The 14021-nt window shown below is 33.3% G+C and overlaps 1 protein-coding gene across 1 annotated transcript in view; it reads right to left on the bottom strand.

Annotated features, from left to right (window-relative positions):
* The window catches only part of ERBB4 (erb-b2 receptor tyrosine kinase 4), a 728717-nt gene that overhangs the window by 332611 nt on the left and 382085 nt on the right, over positions 1-14021 (bottom strand). The gene's annotated exons all lie outside the window — the stretch shown is intronic.

Below are 14021 nucleotides of genomic sequence, written 5' to 3'. Positions count from 1 at the left end.
TAATTTGGTAAAGTTGCAGGATACAAAAGTAATGCACAACAATCTCTTGCATTCCTATACACTAATGATGAAAAATCTGAATGAGAAATTATGTAAACACTCCCATTTACCACTGCAACAAAAAGAATAAAATACCTAGGAATAAACCTACCTAGGGAGACAAAATACCTGTATGCAGAAAACTATAAGACACTGATGAAAGAAATTAAAGATAATACCAACAGATGGAGAGATATACCATGTTCTTGGATTGGAAGAATCAATATTGTGAAAATGACTATACTACCAAAAGTAATCTACAGATTCAATGCAATCTCTATCAAACTACCAATGGCATTTTTTATGGAACTAGAACAAATCATCTTAAAATTTGTATGGAGACACAAAAGACCCCGAATAGCCAAAGCAATCTTGAAGGAAAAAAACGGAGCTGGAGGAATCAGACTCCCTGACTTCAGACTATACTACAAAGCTACAGTAATCAAGACAATATGGTACTGGCACAAAAACAGAAACATAGATCAGTGGAACAAGATAGAAAGCCCAGAGATAAACCCACGCAACTATGGTCAACTAATCTATGACAAAGGAGGCAAAGATATTCAATGGAGAAAAGACAGTCTCTTCAATAGGTGGTGCTGGGAAAACTGGAGAGCTACATGTAAAAGAATGAAATTAGAACACTCCCTAACACCGTACACAAAGATAAACTCAAAATGGTTTAGAGACCTAAATGTAAGACTGGACACTACAAAACTCTTAGAGGAAAACATAGGAAGAACACTCTTTGACATAAATCACAGCAAGGTCTTTTTTGATCCACCTCCTAGAGTAATGGAAATAAAAACAAAAATAAATAACCAAATGGGACCTAATGAAACTTCAAAGCTTTTGCACAGCAAAGGAAACCATAAACAAGACAAAAAGACAACCCTCAGAATGGGAGAAAATATTTGCAAAAGAATCAAGCGACAAATGATTAATATCTAAAATATATAAACAGCTCATGCAGCTCAATATTAAAGAAACAAACAACCCAATCCAAAAATGGGCAGAAGATCTAAATAGACATTTCTCCAAAGAAGACATACAGATGGCCAAGAAGCACATGAAAAGCTGCTCAACATCACTAATTATTAGAGAAATACAAGTCAAAACTACAATGAGGTATCACCTCACACCAGTTAGAATGGGCATCATCCGAAAATCTACAAACAACAAATTCTTGAGAGGGTGTGGAGAAAAGGGAACCCTCTTGCACTGTTAGTGGGAATATAAATTGATACAGCCACTATGGAGAACAGTATGGAGGTTCCTTAAAAAAACTTAAAATAGAATTACCATATGATCCAGCAATCCCACTACTGGGCATATACCCAGAGAAAACCATAATTCAAAAAGACACATGCACCCCAATATTCATTGCAGCACTATTTACAATAGACAGGTCATGGAAGCAACCTAAATGCCCATTGACAGACGAATGGATAAAGAAGGTGTGGTACATATATACAATGGAATATTACTCAGCCATAAAAAGGAACGAAATTGAGTCATTTGTTGAGACGTGGATGGATCTAGAGACTGTCATACAGAGTGAAGTAAGTCAGAAAGAGAAAAACAAATATCATATATTAATGTATGTATGTGGAACCTAGAAATACGGTATAGATGAACTGTTTTGCAAGGCAGAAGTTGAGACACAGATGTAGAGAACAAATGTATGGACACCAAGGGGGGAAAACCGTGGTGGGGTGGGGATGGTAGTGTGCTGAATTGGTCGATTGGGTTTGACATGTATACACTGATGTGTATAAAATTGATGAGTAATAAGAACCTGCAGTATAAACAAACAAACAAAAAAACAAAAAAACTAATACTAAACTTTCTTTAGGTTATTTGTATGAAATATGTTAATATAAATGTTTCAGCCATTACATGAAATTTCTAAAAATCTTATATGTTCTGGTATAATGTTATAAGTCATAATTCTAGTTATTACTTTAAAATGTATATCTCAGAAATAACTAAATTTTCTTTTCAATTGCTTTATTATGTACTTTCATCAAATCTTTAACTGTGGTCATTTTTAAGTCTTTTGTCAGTTACAGACAGTTCTGGGTGTACTCTGATTCTTTTGCAAAAATATTCCTATAAAAGGGTTTCATCTTCAAGGAATTCATGGAAAAGACTTTGACAAGTACAGGTTTCTGGTAACTGACTATATTGCTGAACTGAATGAATAAGCATTTTCAGAACTCTAATGGAAAACTGATGAATTCATATAGGTGCTAACAAAAGATCAAGATTTTAAAAAATTAATTACATGGGACTGAGTGAACTGATGAGGATGATTACAATTTTTGTGATTTCCTGTTTGAATAATAAAAAAAATCCCACAAAGACTCAGAGGCAAAAAATATACAAATAAATTTTCACTGCAATATAAAGGAGCTGTTACAGTGGAGGATTCCTGGACTGAATGTCAATATTATGACATAGTATGAGTGTGTTTCATGTTTGGTAATTGCAATCATTGTTGCTTTTGTTGTGATCATCCATTTACAATGCTTGGTGTCAGTTCATTTATCTCTTGTAAAAGTAAAATACAGTGTGTGTGTGTGTGTGTGTGTGTGTGTGTGTGTGTGTGTGTGTGTGTGAAAATAAATAAATAAATAAATTTTAAAGAAGGTACAAAACTTCCAGTCATAAGATAAATAAGTACTAGAGATGTAATGTACAACATGATAAAGATAATTAACACTACTGTACTATAAATATGAAAGTTGTCTAGAGAGTAATCCTAAGAGTTCTCATCGTAAGGAAAAAATGTTTTTTTCCTTATTTCTTTAATTTTGTATTGATATGAGATGATGGATGCTCACTAAACTTATCATGATCATCATTTCATGATGTATATAAGTCAAATTACTATGCTGGACACCTAAACATATACAGTACTGTATGTCATTTATATCTCCATACAACTGGAAAAAAATTAAGTTCTAAAATATATATATATATATATATATATATATATATATATATATATATATATATATATATATAACATGGAATAACTAAAATGATCTACACATAACTGCTTTACACTCTTGAAAAATAATTAGTTGTATAATCATTTTAAGTAACAACACAATTACAAATGATGAGTAATGAAGACTAAGATATTATTCAAATCCTCTTCAAATTTATAGCAAAAGCCATAGAAATAAGATTATTTTATGTTTAGCATTTTATAGACCCTTATATATGATTGAATTTAACCTACTGCTTTTAAAGAGGAGAAAACTGAGGCCCAGATAAGGCCAACATTCAAGTCCATGTCTCAGTAATAACAGAATTTTAAAGTGGAACTACCTAAAATAGTTACACCAAAAACACATGCTTCAAGCATATACAAACGAATGTTTTCAAAATATTACTTTTATTCTCATAGAATGTATGTTTGAGTTTATTTTTTTAAAAAGGATAATCACGCCTGCCTAAAAGTTAAATGATGTTCCTTTTTGGTGTTTTTCCAACTTTTTTTTTTATCACAATTTATAGTACAATTTTACATCATGGCTCAGTACAGATATCCATGACGAAAAGTTTTAAGGCATTATATTGACCCTAATTAGGTGCAAAGCATTTTGATACTGTCTTTTCTATTCTATTGTAATCTGGTTTATTTTATTCTAATGTATTCTATTTCAATAAAAATTTAATGTTGGTCATGGTCAGGGTCCACAGAAATGACTTTACAATCCACTAATGAATTGCAACCAGTGATTGGAGAGCACTATTCAATTGTATGTACAAAGGTCAAAATAGAAAATTAGGGAACTAATCTTAGTGCTTCTTTTATATATGTGCAGCAAATTGGCCTTCTAATGAATTCAGGAATGTAAAGCCACTGGACATGAAATTTTCTTTTTCTGAGGTTTTATGATCCCAGAGGCTATGGAAAATCATTGCACAACAATGCCTGCCACAGTGCTTTTCCTCCAGAGTTGCACCACTGAGACTGGTGATTCCCAGAAGTTTGTGTTTTATATTCCCAACGTCACAATGAAAACTTAGGGTAGTTAAGTCTGATTTTGTCCTACATGGCAGTGTGTTAAACTGTGGGCCAGTATAAAACAACATTTGGGATCTCTCTGAGTAAAATTTTTATAAAAAATAATATATCTATAGATATTTAAAGCTTTTATGTATTATTAATATATCACTAAAAATTATCATCTCTCTGATATAGACAAAACTTTGGACATCCCCAAAAATTACAAAAAGAGTCATAATAAAAAGAGTATAATTTTTTTTGTTCCTTCCTTTTTTAAAATTCTGAAATTACATAAGCAATGCATGTTTTTAGAGAAATATGTCACTATAAATACGCAAATTTTAAAAATATTTTCTTACCACATCAATAACCAATGTCAATTTTGGGGTGTCTATATGCTGACCTCCCTGTTATAGCTCCAAGGTAGTGTGACAGTTAAAAGAGCACAAAATACACATCCATAAGTAATTCACTGGGTGTATATCCAAAAGAACTGAAAGTAGGGTCTAGAAGAGATTTGTATATCCATGTTCACAGAAGCACTATTCACTATAGCCAAGAGGTGGAAGCAACCCAAAGGTCCATCAGCAGATGAATGAACAAAAAAAAATGCAATAAATACAAAAAATAATAATAATAATTCAAGACAGTAACTGAGATTGATTTTCTCTGTATATTTTTAATCCTCACAAGGAATTATCATTATTTTTAACTTTGACAATCTAATTATGAAAATAATTAGTTTTTTTTAAAAATTTATGTAATTGTTTATAAGTGAAGACAACATTTTTTACAAATTTCTTGTGAAAATTTTTAATTCTCTTAAATTTTATTAAAATACTTTGTTTTAAAAATATAAAACAGTCTAATGTAATTAAAATAATATTTTTCTTCTTTTAAAATTTCTACCTTTTATGTCATGTTTTTTTTTAAAAAAAGACGGAGAGGTAGAGAATAGACGAGGACGTGGGGAGGGGAAGGGTAAGCTGGGACGAAGTGAGAGAGTGGCACTGACATATCTACACTACCAAATGTAAAATAGATAGCTAGTGGGAAGCAGCCACATAGCACAGGGAGATCAGCACAGGAAGATCAGCTCGGTGCTTTGTGACCACCTAGAGGGTTGGGATAGGGAGGGTGGGAGGGAGACGCAAGAGGGAGGGGATATGGGGATATATGTATACATATAGCTGATTCACTCTGTTATACAGCAGAAACTAACACAACATTGTAAAGCAATTATACTCCAATAAAAATGTTAAAAATATTTAAAAATAAAATGACAAGTCAAAACTTTAATGGTGATAAAAGGGGGAAAAAAGTCATCATGTCATAGATTTTACCTACATTTTTCTAGTACTTTCAGTTATTTCATGCTTTTTTAACTTTTCATCTACAATCTATTTCATGCTTTTGTAACTTTTCGTCTACAATCTATTTCATGCTTTTTAAACTTTTAGTCTACAATCCATCTATAATCTATAGTCTTTCTGATGCCTTTTAAACTTTTAATGTACAATTCATCTCATGTTTTGTTTTATGGTGGGGATCTAACTTTACTTTTTCCATATTGTGAACCATTTGTTCTAACACTATTTATTGAATAATCTATACATTTGTCATTAAAAAATGCTAACTTTATAAAAACCAAATTACCATATAGACTTTAGACTCTATCTGAACTTTCTATTACACTCCATTGAGCCAATTCCATTCTGAACTAATACCATGCTGCTTTAATACTTATTACTTTTTAACATTTTAATACTTGGGGAGCATCCTTCCACATAGCTATTCCCTTTAAATGTCTGGCTATTTTATTAAATGTATTTTCCAGGAATACTTTAGATTAATTTTGTTCAATTAAAAACAAAATGAAACATTGGGAATTGATTGAAGATGGTTAAATACATAGCTTAATTTTAGAACAACTGACATTTTCATCATTTGAGTCTTCTCATCTTGCAGTGTGGTAATTCTTCATTCATTTAAGTTTTCTGTTATGTCTTGGTAAAATACTGTGGTTTGATTTTTATTTTAAATTATCTGTAATTACCTGTAAGTGTCAGAGTCTGTCTTTCTGTCTCTCACCTCCACCCCTCCCCTAGTCAATGAAATTAAATACACCTTAAATACATGCAACATCCTCATTGTATAGAAAAATAATCTCCCTGGGTAACAGTTATCTGAGTTCAAGAAGCATTCAAATCAGAACAAAACCTGAGTTATTCTTAGAGTCATAATGCTCTATCATTTCAATTAAAACAAATTTCATGAGCAAAAGGACTTTGGATAAACCAAAAGTAACCATTATCAGTGAGGTAGTAACGTGAAAATTATGTTTCTGGTTTATCTTTTATAACTTCATCATGAATTAATATAGTGACTATTTCTCTTGGAAAATCTATGTTAATGGAAAGAAGCATCCATGATACCATTATAAACTGTCAAATTTAATGCATAAAATTGATATTGACTTGGGAAATGGAATATATCTGATATTTAGGAAATTCACATTTATTCTAATATAATGAGTAAAAATGTTACTTGACATAAGGACAATTGATGAGTATCCAGTATCCCCTTCTTTTCTTCCTCATCCCCATGCCAGTTACTTAATTCTTCCTCTAGCTGAACCAATTAAGTCAATAAATAGATGATACATCTCAGATTAATGCAAAGCAGAACTCTAAGGAGGATATTTTTCTCCAGGCTTGCACAACTCCCTAACCATGAGAGTGGTACGCAAGTGCTTGCTTTTCTGAGAATGACATCTCACACTTCTTTTTTTCACTCCTGGAGCAAACAGTGAGTATGAGTGTTCTCTTCATCAAATGACACTCTCATATCAGATGTAGATAATTTTGAACTCTTCTATAGTCAAAGATAGTATTCTAATGACTGTCAACTCTTTTGCTGTAAAATATTCAGAATAAATTATCATTACTACCATAATAACAAAATTCTTCTAATCGTAACATTTTCAGATATTTCTGACTTTTCTTCTCAACATACTCTCAATAATCCTTCAAAAGTGTAGTACTCACTCTCTGATCTCACTGCTAGGTTACCTACTTCTATCCAACCCACAGCTTGCACTCCTGTGGTGTAAATGCCTGACATTAAGCTTTTGATTGTCAAGGCATCCATTTCAAAGACATCCATCTCAAATAAACATATAGCCAGCTGTATGACACAGCTGCTAGTAAAACACCTAGAAAAGAAGCCAAACTGCCCCCACTCATGAAGTTCCCCTTTCAGAAAGCTCTATGTAACCTAGATAACTAATGTTTTAAGTGACCCCACTTTTTCCATTCCCACACCTGAATTCCTGCTCTTATATTTTAAATTTGCCAATAAATAGTGAATCTGTGAAACCCTAGGTACCCCACTCCCAAATCTAATACAGGAAGAGCCCCAGGTTCATACTTTGTCTTACTCTCTACCCGTGACCCCGCCATGTAGCCATTGAGCCTGCCATACCTCGAAGACCTGTGAGTGACAACCCTTGCTTTTTCAAAGTTCCCTGATGGTTGTTGCTGAGGTGTGCCTTGAAATCATAATAAGTACCACAAGGACTCATCCAGCCACAATGTTGACTCTGGTCCAGAAAATGTTTGTGGGTACTGCCCTCAAGTAGTAGGGGGCCAGGTGAGTGCCTCAGGCTTTCCTAGTAGACAGCATCACTGTCAGTAGGCTAAAACTGCCACTAAATAATTCCCCCAAACTATCTGTACATAAATCTGTGTCTATGACTATGCACATATCATCTATATCTATGGCTAATAAACACGCACATGCACACACACGCAAATATCCTAACCATGCAAAAAAGCATGAACAAAAATCATCTTTTTTCAAACTTTTCATTTTGTACATGAGGGAACTTAGGGAAACTGAAGTCCTTGAAACTGAGTTAGTTTAAAGCTAGGACTACATCTCTCTTGATGCCCTCAGTTCAGTATTCTTTTTGACCTTTTCAAACACCCCTCGGCTTTGTCTTGTACCAGAGCATTTCCAGAGAATAGGCAAAATTTTATATACTTTCTTTATACCCCTTGAGCCTTTAGCATAGCATAGCATGATTTTTCCTGAATCACATTAGACAGTATTTTACAGAGCATTTCAAATAACTTTATCTCCTATAGTTAAGATGAACAACACTTTCTTTAAATCTTTGAGAAAGATCATCAAATTACTACAAATATTATCAACTTATATCAAAATGAACAGCATATTAGGAGAGATTTTTCTCTCATTTTCCACAAGGATATTTTTGAGTCACTTTTGGAAATGTTTTAGATGGGCATAATTTTAGAAATGTATGCAAATGAGTCTATCGTAGTGCTTCCCTTAATTTTACAATATCTCCAGAAACTACAAATCCAAAAAAAGGAAAAAAAAAAGGAAATAATTGAAATCAATAAGAAGACTTATGGACATGCAAAGTTATTAGTAAAATACAAAGGTTTTAATTAAAGATGTTGGCTTTTAACAAAGGTTCGCTGTTATCCTGATTGATCGAGCCTGCTGGCTCAGTGCTTTCTCTTTTCCCCATTAGCTCCCACTTGCTTTTCTCTGATCTAATTGGATATTTACTACATTGGCACCTTCTTTTTAAACAGGGTTTGTTCCACAAAGATTGTAAATATGATTACACTTTAGCAAACTGTGTCTATATGCATGTATGTAAGTATAATTAGTATATTATTTTCACAATTTGTCATTTTGGTTTTGCAATCCATAGGAAACTTTTGGAAATTTCATGGAAAAAAGTATAATTTAGTTTCGAGTTGCTACATTTTCTTGCTGAAATTTTGAGGAACAAAAATATATATTTTCTTAGGTTTGAATATTCACTTCAAAGAAGTTCCAGATATATTTTAGAATGAATAAAAGTAGATATAGATATATAGATATTTCTAAGCTTTGCTCTAGAACTGAATAGAATCCATAAGCCAGACAAAGTTTTTTTTTTCCTTTTATGAAACTGAAATTTTTCATATATTGTAACTACTGAAAGTAATTTTCTTTGTGCACAAGCATGATAAATTAATGAGAAAAATGCTAAATAATTTCTAATTTTTTCCTAGCGTGTTCTATAATGTCTTTATAGAAATAGTAAATAACATAAAGTGTTGTTTGGAACAAGTTTTTACTTTGTCAATATAGTAGTACCCTCCATTCACAATTATCTACAACAGAACAAATACACTGCTTGTATTAATTTCAATGCTACTTTATTTTTAATTAAAAAAAGATTTTGAGATAACATAGCTAGGAAGAATACTTTAGAAGTAAAGGGTAAATTCCCCAGAAGTTTTCTTTTGGTTAAAATAATGCCTTAGCTTTAATCAATTTAATGAACATTTCAGTGGTCAGAAGAGATCTGTTTACTCCAGTAATTGAAACATGCATTTCCTCATTAATTTATCTTTTTTGGTGTGACATTTTGATTTAAGAGACAAACAATTTTTTAACCTATTGTCAAGTGCACTTTATTTTTCAATTAGTTTCTAAGCAAGAAATGTCACTTATAAAGCAACTAGAAGACTGAAGAATAGATTGAGAGGTAATCAGCTGAGAAAATTTTAGTTATACAACCAGCAGTTAAAGACAATTATAACGACTTTAATACACAATGTATAAGGTTGGGGGAATCAAACTGTAATATTTTGATACAAGCTCCCCTCATCCTCTAAAATGCAGTTCCTAACTGAGATGATAAAAGGAACGTGTAAAATGAAACAACCACCCAGGCTGATAATAGGAGGCTGGAGAAAGCTGGCCTGATATTGTGCTTAAAGATAAAAAAGGATATGCAGCATCTATTTTATATGAGATGTGTGCTTCATATATCTTGAAGGGACAGAGATAACTTCTTTCCTTTAATCATTATTATTTATTTCTTAAAGCTTAGTCTCTCTCACACCTAAACCTACGAGCTCAAACCTTAGGACTCAGTTCTTATGAATAGAGAGAGTTGTCATTCTTACCAGTAAGCCTGCTAAATAATACTACTATAAGCTTCAGACTTCACACAGCAGATAAGTTTGTCTCCCCTTACATGAGTACATTAATCCACTGAATCAATTTACTTAAGCTGTGCTGTGGAGCAATGCGGCCACGATTTAACTGAGCTTAAAAGCACTTTCAAGTTTGAGTCACGGCTCCATGTATAATGCAGGCCCACAGTATTCCTTCATAAGTTCTATTATGACCTTTTGCAACTATGTGAGAAATATTTCTGTTAGGTTTATAGGGTCCTGATGATCTAACATCAAAAAGGATTTAAAAAGAATGAATTTAAGTTATTTTAGAAAATCAGACTCATGAGTAAAACAGTAAGAAGGGAACAGCTGGCTAGATTCTACCAGCACAATTAACTTGCTTTAATATTTATAAAATTCTTTAGGTTGTCTAATTTTTTTTAGGAGTTTGTTTAGAAAAACATTTTAATTTTTGGATCATTTTAGAAAAAAAAACATTTTAAAAATAGCTTCTGGCTCCAGAGTTTACAGTCTGAACATTATGAAATGCTATAGAGGAAAATGATACATTATTCAACAGGCAATCAAAGCTAACTGTAGCAACCAGTACACAGAAGAATCTGCAACACGTTACCAAATTTTACTAAAAATTTAAAGTTTTTATAGTTATGCATGGTGAACTGTTGACCATAGTGTTGGGAAGAAAAATTTTCCTCCACCTGTCTAGATTCTTCTGGTTGGCCTACGAATTATATTGACATGAATCAGATTAAAAGGAGAAAATCAAACAAAAGTTGAATAACATGTATATACGGGAGAAATCCAACAAAACTGAATAACTCGCCAAAATGGCTGAAACTCTCACCTTAACTACCATCTTCAGCTAAAGACAAAAGAGGATGTTGGGCAAAGTGGTTTGGGACTTCAAAGGGGATGAAGCCAACTGACATGGAGAGAGAAAAGCAAAGGTTTGGTACACAAATGTTTGCAGGGCTATGCAAAGACACTGGGACTCAGAGAGGAATATTAACAAACAGCCTTTGCTAAGTTCCTCCTAATCTACCACATCTAGTTCACACTATAGTTACCTGTGGTGATAGTTCCCTCCCTGCAACAGGTCCTCTAACTACACTCTTTTAGGCAGTTAGGGGGAAGGTTCCTTCTGAGTCTTTCAGGCCTTAAAAATAATCAGCTTAAATGAATCCTCATGCCAAAGAGACACATATTAGGGTGTCAAAATTTGTTCCTCTGCAATAGTAAGCTGTCAATTTATTCATGCTCTCTTTCCATTTCATGAAATCTATTAAAAACAAATCACAAAACTTCTTCCTCATTTCTTCTTTTTAAAACTTCTGACCCCTACAGACCTGCTCTCAAGCTTACCATCATTGTCACCAGCATTTTTCCTTTCCCATATCTCTGTTCAGAGATGTTTTCATTCTGATCATCACTCTTTGCTTCATTTTACCCTAGCAAGTCATTCATTATCATGGACTTGTTCTCCTAGAACCTGAAGCATTTGTCTTTATGGTGACTCCTCACCATTTAGTGACACAGAGGATCATTCCTGGCATACTTGCTTTTTTAGGAGGAAACACCTGTGGGAGGATGTCAGCATTGATATAATATGGTGAATGAAATGTATTCTTTTTTTTTTTTTTTTTTTTGTGGTACGCGGGCCTCTCATGGTTGTGGCCTCTCCCATTGCGGAGCACAGGCTCCGGACGCGCAGGCTCAGCGGCCATGGCTCACGGGCCCAGCCGCTCCGCAGCATGTGGGATCTTCCCGGACCAGGGCACGAACCCGCATCCCCTGCATGGGCAGGTGGACTCTCAACCACTGTGCCACCAGGGAAGCCCTGAAATGTATTCTTAATGTCAGTTTCCTTAGCTAAGGTGTGGCGCTTCTAAATATTTTACCTTTCTTCCTTAATATATGCAAAATCTCAAAGACTAATTATCCATAAAAATAAGGAAATACTTGGCAAATCATGAAGTTGAATACCTCCAGAGAAGGCCTCAGTGAAGTGAACTTATTTCAGTCATAAGGAAAGAAATCATTTGTAAGTAATGATATAAGATCATGTCTTTCAGATCCTAAAATTTACTTTTGTATGGTCAGTCAACAAAAAAAGCAGAATATTTTCAAAAACTTGCCCAGACTGTTTTCTGATTTTTAAAAAGTTCAATCAGGGTTCAGAGATAAGTGCATCTGAAGTGGGCCTAAGGGTAATATATTTTAAATAACAGAAGGGCTATCAGCAATGTAAAGGAAGTCTGGAAAATTTACATTTTTTTTTGGAAAAATGTTTAATCATGGATGTTACATCTCCATGGACTCTCTGGAGTTCTAATATCTCTATGGAATCTCTCATGAGGTCTAATTCACAAAATTTCTGATCATATTTCTAAAATTCAGGTCTTACAGTAAGTACATCTTTGAGTACTTCCAAAATACATTTTGCCTCTGGATGTTGGACTTTTTAGATATGGATACATAATTTACCTTTCAAGTATCTCAAACAAGGAGAGAGAGAACAGGAGCAAATGTCAAGGGCAAGCAGCCTCCTCTTCACTCCAGGGTTTTTGCTTTTTTATTCCCCAGCCATCTATGTCAGTAGCCTTCATAGGTGGAACTGGCCTGCAGGAGTTTTGCTTCCACATCCATTCATTCCGTTTTAAGTTGGATTAAGTTTTCTAGGAGTATCTATTTTATCTTATTATAATATTAGCTATTATTTTTAAGCCCTTAGTATATGCCAAAACATATTTAAGCATTTCAACCACATTATTGTATTGAATTTGATTACAAAATAGCAGCCCTCTGAGGTAAGTGTAATATCTCCATTTTACAGATATGGTAACTGAGGCTTAGAAAAATTAAATTGCTTTCTCATGTTAGAAAGTGGAAACAACTGAGATTTGTATCATCTGGCTGATTTTAAATCCAGTGGCCTTGCCCACTAAACTGCTATGAAATATTGTGTACAGGAAACAGTACTATCCTTAGATTCAGGACACTTAAGTTAAAGTCCCAGGTATCAGCTGTGTAAATTTAACAGCTCCCACAATCATTTCCTCAGCTTACATTTCCCCAATTATGAAATGAGGCTAATGAAAACTGTCCCCTTAAACTAATAGGAATATTGTGAAAATAAATTTTAAAATGGAAATGTTTTATAAACCATAAAGATCCATGCAAATGAATACTACTCTAAAATTTGGATTTGCACATAGCAGATACAAGTAAATGTTTACTGAATTTAAATTTGCTAGACTCTGTGGAATAGGCATGGTCACCATTAAGCCAATTTTCTGTTATTATAGTAAGTTTAATTTCTATGCTGGAAAATTAGGTGAATTTAATGACTGCATGGCTGATGATTTGATAGCATGAGCTATGGCTTGATGACTTTCTTAGCCAAGACTTCCTCCCACCCCCACTTGGTGGCAAGTAGCAAAACTAATTTCAGTGTACTAGAACATTGTGTTTCTTAAGGTTCCTAACAAAAAAAAAAAAAAGTACATTTGGACCTCAGGAAGACCAGAGAACCAGGAAGTAAAAACTGTCAAAAACTGTTACTCTCTCTCTCCAATTCTCCTTTGCCTCTGCATGGCTGATTTATACTTCTGTGTCATGAAGGACTGGTTATTTCTGCTTCTCATTAATACACATTTTCTCCAATATCATAGTGAATGTGTTTCACACAGTAATCTAATCTTACTTTAGAATGCTGCTTAAAATTCTTGTCAAAACATTGTTGCCATAAAACATTGTTTCTATTAAATAAGTTAATTTAAGTCTACACTTTAATCCAACAGTATAACAGATGTCCACAATATCTAATATTTGTATGTTCAAATTTTTAATAATATTTTCTATGTGTCTTCTATGCTAAAAAAAAGAAATACATTTCAAATAGCCTCCACATTGTTTTCCATTTATTATTTCAGCTGTTATTATAACAG

This window comes from Mesoplodon densirostris, chromosome 8, assembly GCF_025265405.1.
Source record: "Mesoplodon densirostris isolate mMesDen1 chromosome 8, mMesDen1 primary haplotype, whole genome shotgun sequence".
Classification (NCBI taxonomy): Eukaryota; Metazoa; Chordata; class Mammalia; order Artiodactyla; family Ziphiidae; genus Mesoplodon; species Mesoplodon densirostris.
This window is presented reverse-complemented; position numbering and strand designations above follow the sequence as displayed.